Source organism: Medicago sativa, chromosome 1 (genome assembly GCF_051527215.1).
Source record: "Medicago sativa cultivar Bolivia chromosome 1, Bolivia_mono, whole genome shotgun sequence".
NCBI lineage: Eukaryota > Viridiplantae > Streptophyta > Magnoliopsida > Fabales > Fabaceae > Medicago > Medicago sativa.
The window spans coordinates 90,657,171-90,664,273 of NC_140749.1; the positions used below are offsets into that span (position 1 = coordinate 90,657,171).

Sequence of the window (7,103 nt, forward strand, 5' to 3'; positions counted from 1 at the left end):
ACCAAGTTCATACTCTTTAGCAATTTTAGCTTTCTTACCTCCTTGAGGTTCTATAACATCTCGTACGATGTTTTCATAACTGTTTCATAACTATTTCTGATAACATGAATGTGATCAGATTTAGTGCCCCCACTAGTTCTTAATTTTTAAAAAGGGAAATTTAATTTGCCCCCACTAATGTCGTGCTCCCATTAGAGCCCCCACTAGTGCCCCCACTATTCTTTAGTTAAAGAGGTATATATTTACATAGAATTCGACATCTTTTAAATTCTATGATCACTTTAACATTTAGGTCATAAAACCTATATGTTTCGTTATTTATCGCATACCCGATGAATACATATTCATAGGCTCTACTAGTGAGTTCAACTCTCTTGGGGTCCAGGATCTAAATATAGTCCAGACAATCCCAAGTTCAAAAAATAAGACAAGTTGGATTGTCTTTTCTTCAAAAATTTCTTAATTAGAATTTTTGTTCTTAGACTTGGGTACTCTATAAATTTCAATTTTCGTTATAAAAATTGAACATTCAAGCTCATCAATTTTATTTTCTAAAATTCACAGTCATCAATAAATATGATAAATATATCTTTTTATCATTTCTAATTTATGTGTCATCAAATTAACACATATCATTATGTTTAGAGATTCATATCCTCTAAATTCTAATTTATATGAACTTTTGATTCATATATCTTGACTGCAATAAATAAAATTGTCTAATTATATAACGTTGGAATTAAGTCCAAGTTACTCAAAAATTAAACTCTTGTTCATGATCAATTTTGATATGTCAAATATTAAAATCACACAACTAATAACATAGAAGGAGAATTTAATTTTTAACATACCATCAAAGTGCAATCTTTTTCCACAAGAGTGCATGGTACACAAGTCTCTCTTTAAGTCTGAGTCAACTCAGTCTTATTCAATAGAAATCTGAAATTCAGATTCTTTCTAATATTTAGAGCATCCAACATGTCTAGATATCCAGTATGCCATTAAATTTATGGCAATTCTTGTTATTGTTTTAAAATAACACGTAATGGACATTAAGTTTTATATAAAAATAAAACTTTATCATTTTCCATTCTTTGTTACTATTTTTGTAACAAATGGAACTAAATTATTTTTTTCTTGTTTTTGTAACAAAAAATACGCGACGCTCGTATTATGAGCTCCAAACGTTTTTTTTTTCTCATGTTTTGTAACAATCAAAACTTGTTTGGTTCTGTAACTAATAATTTGTTTTGTAACAAATTATTGTTTTCATCAAATAAAATTTTAGTGTTGTTGATTGAAACAACAATCACTTCATCGTTTCAGTCGAAAGATGTAAATCTATAGCTTGATTTATCCTTAATGTATTTAGGGACAACTTAACCTCAATATGTAACTTCTTCGGTAGACATAGCATATAGAAACGTCTTAAAATTGTTGGTTTTTTGGATTTCCAAACTGTTAAATTTGAATTTCCAAATTCTATCATCTACCGAAGTTGTTACTAGGTTGAGTCACGACCAGGTCGCTCTCTTTAAGACGTTTCGTGGCACTACCCAAAGTTGTGCAAGGTAGACTATCAACCACGCCGCCTCCAGGATAAAACAAGCCCAGCTACAACTGTTCGATTAACTACTGCACTGTAGAAAAATCGTTCGAGAATTACACCCTCAAAATATGGCTCAATCGTTTGATCGAAGCCACTCGATACGGTACGTAACCGCTCTATTCGAAACCGTTCAAATTAATATGGTATTATTACCATTCTATTATGGTGCTGAGACCACTCAAATATGGTGTTACCACCATTCTAACTTCTCCAAAACATGAATATGGCACTACGACCACTCAAATATGGCGATACCACCATTTCTCATTAAAATTATTAAAATAATATATATACTGTTAAGATCATTCTTTAATATGATCTTAATAGCACTCTATATTCCGAAGAATCATATATTATCGAAGGGAATATGAACCTAAGACCAAGGGACTATGGTCTTAAGAACACTCTTAATACCGAAGGGACAGAAAGGAGTAGAAGAAGAAGAACGATTTGTTAAAATCGAAAGGGAGAAGAGAGAAAACCGCACAGGAAGCATCAACTGTGAGATTTTGGTGTGAAGAATGAGTGGGGCAAGCTCTCCTTTTATAGGCAGAGTTACTTGGGGATTAAGTTTGCTTAATCCTTAAGCAAACGCGTTTTACGCGTGACTTGGGGATTAAGTTTGCTTAATCCTCAAGCAAACGTGTTTTCTTAATTGGAAATATCCGGAAGCTTCTGGATACGGGTTTGGATCGGGTCGGAATGTAACACATCAATTTGTTACGCGTAACGCTTTCGTATAATGAAAAATTAATTAATTAATTAATTAATTTAACATTTTAAAGTGACAAAAAAATATATATCAATTTTTTTAAGCGTTCACCCGTTCACAAAATTGGGTACCCCAAGGGCACACCCTTAGAGGTCATTTTTCCCATATATAAACACTTACTAGTTGGGGTGACCCTTCAACGTGGGACATTTTTAAGTCACACCCACACACTAGTTTTTTCATAGTGTTTTTCTTTCCAATTTTCTTCACTAGAATTAACTAGTGTTCCAACATGGCCTCTTCAAAAAATACAATGCATATTTGTAAAAATGTAAAAATATTGACATTTTTTTGTTGCTAATCAGTGTTATTGATATTTTAGTGGTAATTTGTTTTCTCGAAGTTTAATAAAGGAGATAATGGAAATCTTGACCAAAAAAAAAAGGAGATAGCGGAAATTTTTTCAAATAATTTGGGATCAATTATAAGTCACTCATTGGGGTCCCATAGACGCAGACTCATAAGACTTGTGTGGTAGCACTCATTTTCCAAGTCAACTAACGTGTCAATTGGCTTAGAAGGATATCTTTATGTAGTAAGAAAGTGTGGAACAAATTGATAAACACAATTTTTGTCAAAAATAATAATTGATAAACACAATTGGATATGGCTCTAGTACGTCTTTTGTTCTCTGCTCTTTTAATTGTGTTACTGCTACTTGTCTTAACTAGTAAAGGAAATGGACACAGTGGTGATTGTCCAGACTCATTTGAGTGTGGAAATCTTGGGTTTCTTTGCTACCCTTTTACCACAGTTGATCTCCCAAACTGTGGTGCATTGGCAATTCAAGGTTGTGATGATCTCAACAAAACTGCTATGAAATACGTCCAGTTTACCAAAAGAGGAAAACTCTTTGAAGTTGCAAACATTGATAATCTGTCCGCTGGCAGGCCTATTTCCATTATTGACCCAAATTTCACCAAGCTTTTGCAGAAAAATGCTTGTGAGGCCTTTAGCTATGATATTACTCTCCCTCCTCCCTCTCCTTTTGGAACTTTTTATATGACAGACAACATAACAGCTTTCAAATGCAACCGTACCCAAAATTTAGTCACCAACCCTCCAAATAATTTCTTCAAAAATAGTTCATGTCCTCACTATGATTTTTACTTCGGTGATTCAATAATATCTGATGATGAGTCCAACCACTCTTTTGCGTCCTGTTTGTCGTTTCATCTTCCTGTCATTAAATTAGGTTTTGCACTTTCTGTAACCCATTTCGATTGTTAGCTGATGAAATTACCTTTAAGTTCAAATCTTCAGATGATTGTCGACAGTGTTATTATTACCGTGATAAAAAGAGTAATTGTCTTGCTCACATCAACGGACAAATTTATTGCGCCGCGAGGTAATGTACAATTAACAAAACTTCCATAAATAGTTATAACGTTACATGTATCATCACAGTTTTGCCAATTACTTCCTATTTTATCGTAATTGTATTTAATCGACTTGACTGTATCAATTAAAATGCCTTGTTTGTTTGCATGACACTTGATTAGCTTAGCATCACTATACTAATCAGAAACACCTGCTTCTATTGAATTGGTTATGCAGGAAGGCTAGAAGTTCAACTTGGAAACTAGGAGTGGTTTTAGGTGATGTACATATTTTAATGTTTCACATAAATAGTTTGTGCTTCCGAACATAACTGATTGTATGCACATATACTCAAACTGTGGACAAAATTATACTTGCATACAGTATTTAACATTTGTCAATGTAATAAATACACCATTTCTCTTACAAATTTACCTCTTTTGACTCATTAAACAATTACCTAAGGATACTTGTTAGCATTCTCCATATAAAAATATTTGCAACTTTTGTTTATATATATTTAGATAGAGATATGATATATGACATAACTTATATATTTAGATAGAGATATGATATATGACATAACTTTATGGCATTGTTTAATCCATTTAGCCAACCTTGCTTAGTAGGATAAGACTTAATTGTTATTCTTGTTGTTATGTTTCTATATAATGAGGTCATTACTTTCTTACATTAAATTTTTTTGTTTCATTTCAAATAATTTATAATTCTCCAGCGGTAACAGCGGCTGTTGGAGTTGCAGTGATGATGTTGTTGGCATATTACATTAGGACAAAGATCATCCCTCCAGCATCTCTTTTGTTCAGAAAGGAGAGTTCAACCTATCAAATTATTGAGGAGTTTATAAAAGAGCATGGACCTCTTCCCAGCTGCTAGGTACAATTATTCAGATGTCAAGAAAATAACACACACTTTTAGAAACAAATTAGGCCAAGGAGGGTTCGGAAGTGTATACCAAGGGAAGTTACAAGATGAGCGTCTTGTTGCAGTAAGGGTTTTAAGTGAATCAAAAGGTGACGGTGAAGATTTCATTAATGAAGTTGCGAGTATCAGTAGAACTTCGCATGTCAACGTTGTTAGGCTTTTGGGGTTCTGTTTGGATGGTTCTAAAAAGGCACTAATATACGAATTCATGCCTGATGGATCTCTTGAGAAGTTCATATACGAAGAGAAAAATCCATTGAAGGATGATCGCCAATTGGATTGCAAAACATTGTATAATATTGCAGTTGGCGTTGCTCGTGGACTAGAGTACTTGCACAGAGTCTGCAACACTAGAATCTTACATTTTGACATTAAACCTCATAATATATTACTTGATGAGGATTTCTGCCCAAAAATTTCAGATTTTGGACTTGCTAAAATATGTCTAAGAAAAGAAAGCATTGTATCCATATTTGGAGCTAGGGGAACACCAGGATATATTGCTCCCGAGTTGTTCTCTAGACATTTTGGTGGGGTGTCACATAAATCAGATGTCTACAGTTATGGAATGATGGTTTTAGAAATGGTTGGCCGAAGAAAGAACATTAAGGTTGAAGTTGATTGTTCTAGTGAGCTATATTTTCCACACTGGATTTACAAGCGTCTTGAATTGAACCAGGATCTCGGACTCAGGTGTATCAAAAATGAAATTGATGAAGAAATGGTAAGAAAAATGATAGTGGTGAGTTTATGGTGCATACAAACTGACCCTTCACATCTACCAGCAATGAATAAAGTGGTGGAAATGTTGGAAGGGAGCCTTGAAGTGCTGGAAATACCACCCAAACCCTTTCTTTCTTCTCCCCTAACATCTTCAGCTCATTTATTATATGGAAGTTTGTAATTTATGTGGATACTAAGGTGTAGTGAATGTAATGCAAAAAAAAAAAAAAGATGTAGTGAATGTTAGCACTTGAAAGAATGTCAATCATGATCATTCACATATAAATAAATTTTGCTATACGTCTATATCTAATAGTTTTGTATTATGTCTCTGGATTATTTTTTATTTTCAATGAGCAATTAAGGAATGAGGATACTCTCTGGATTATGTGAATGGTGATGCCCAATTTGGGTCCAACACCATAAGAAGTTTAAAAAAACTACTTAAATGAAACAAAAAGAAACAGGGGTTTGCAATGGGATAAGGAACTGACACCTTCAATGGATGAGGTTTCGGAGGTGCTGATGAGAATTAATAGAGGTTGATATGAAATTGTTGAAAAATAAGAAGTTAACGCCTTCTCCTAAGGCTGTGACAGATAAATAGGATAGTAAATCCATTACTCCTATTGTCGGTGGTCAATCAGCAAGCCAAATGTAATAAAAATAACTCTGGTAACTTAAACCTTTAATCTTTCAGAAGACAATTACGATAAAGATTTCATCAACACTTGTTATCAGGTTTTGATTCTAAATTCCATTTGCTGATCCAAAGATTAGACAAAAAATTATGCACATTTTGTTAATAATTTTGACATTTTGAAAGTTAGTTGCTTTTTCTTTATTGATTTAGCTTTTAGATGGAAGTTCCTAACTAATGATTCTTTGAGCCGAGTTGACCAATTCAAGAATGGATACTAAACTTAAAAATTAACATGCTAGCACATTTCCTTTATGTTTTATCCAAATGCATAATATAAAGCTGTTACCATAAATATTTAACCACAGCAGAATTACACCTATATTCTACAATATTGATACTTATCTACGTTAATTCTCTTGTAATTAATTCAAGTAGTAATTTTTTTTTTTAGAATAAGCAAATTTATTCACGCCGAGTGTGTACAAGAAGCACAACAAACTCGCGGAAAAGAAACTACAAAGGTTACCGATATACCGGAAAAACCCCAAACAAACTACCTAAAAACAGTCCCAACAAAAACTGGGCTGCTAACAGCTTAACAGCAGCCGAACCTGCTACTACCAGAAACAAAAAACTGATACTGTCATATACAGCACTGACAGCAGCACCAAAACAGTCCCGCACGCACCAAATACCACAGCTTCAGCCTCAAGAGCAGCAGCAAACCCAGAATACTCTACCGCCTCAAACACTCGATAGGATTCCATTGCCACTCATAGAACAAGCAAGCCGGCGTTTCCAACCGAGTTAACCCCCATCTCCATGACAGAACCTTCACCTCCTCCACAACCTCATCCATATCACGCGTCAAATTATAAAAAATTCTGTCATTCCCTGCCCTCCAGAGGCTCCACACCACCGCATGCCAAATCATACCCACTCCTTTACGGATCCTTTTATTACTAAAAGCTCCATCCCAACAATCCCACATTACAAACAGATTTTGCCGAGTTAGGAACATAAATCCCAGCCAACACATAACATCATCCCAATCGCAGCCGGACAATGTAGGAATAAATGATTGGCCGACT

At 34.3% G+C, this 7,103-nt stretch overlaps 1 pseudogene across 1 annotated transcript; it reads left to right on the forward strand.

The window, feature by feature from the left end:
• The first annotated feature begins 2,941 nt into the window (after positions 1-2,941).
• On the forward strand, positions 2,942-5,682 carry LOC146959029 (LEAF RUST 10 DISEASE-RESISTANCE LOCUS RECEPTOR-LIKE PROTEIN KINASE-like 2.4; annotated as a pseudogene). The gene is made up of 3 exons (XR_015024784.1): positions 2,942-3,729; positions 3,939-3,979; positions 4,438-5,682. The product of XR_015024784.1 is annotated as an LEAF RUST 10 DISEASE-RESISTANCE LOCUS RECEPTOR-LIKE PROTEIN KINASE-like 2.4 (transcript).
• Positions 5,683-7,103: the final 1,421 nt, after the last annotated feature.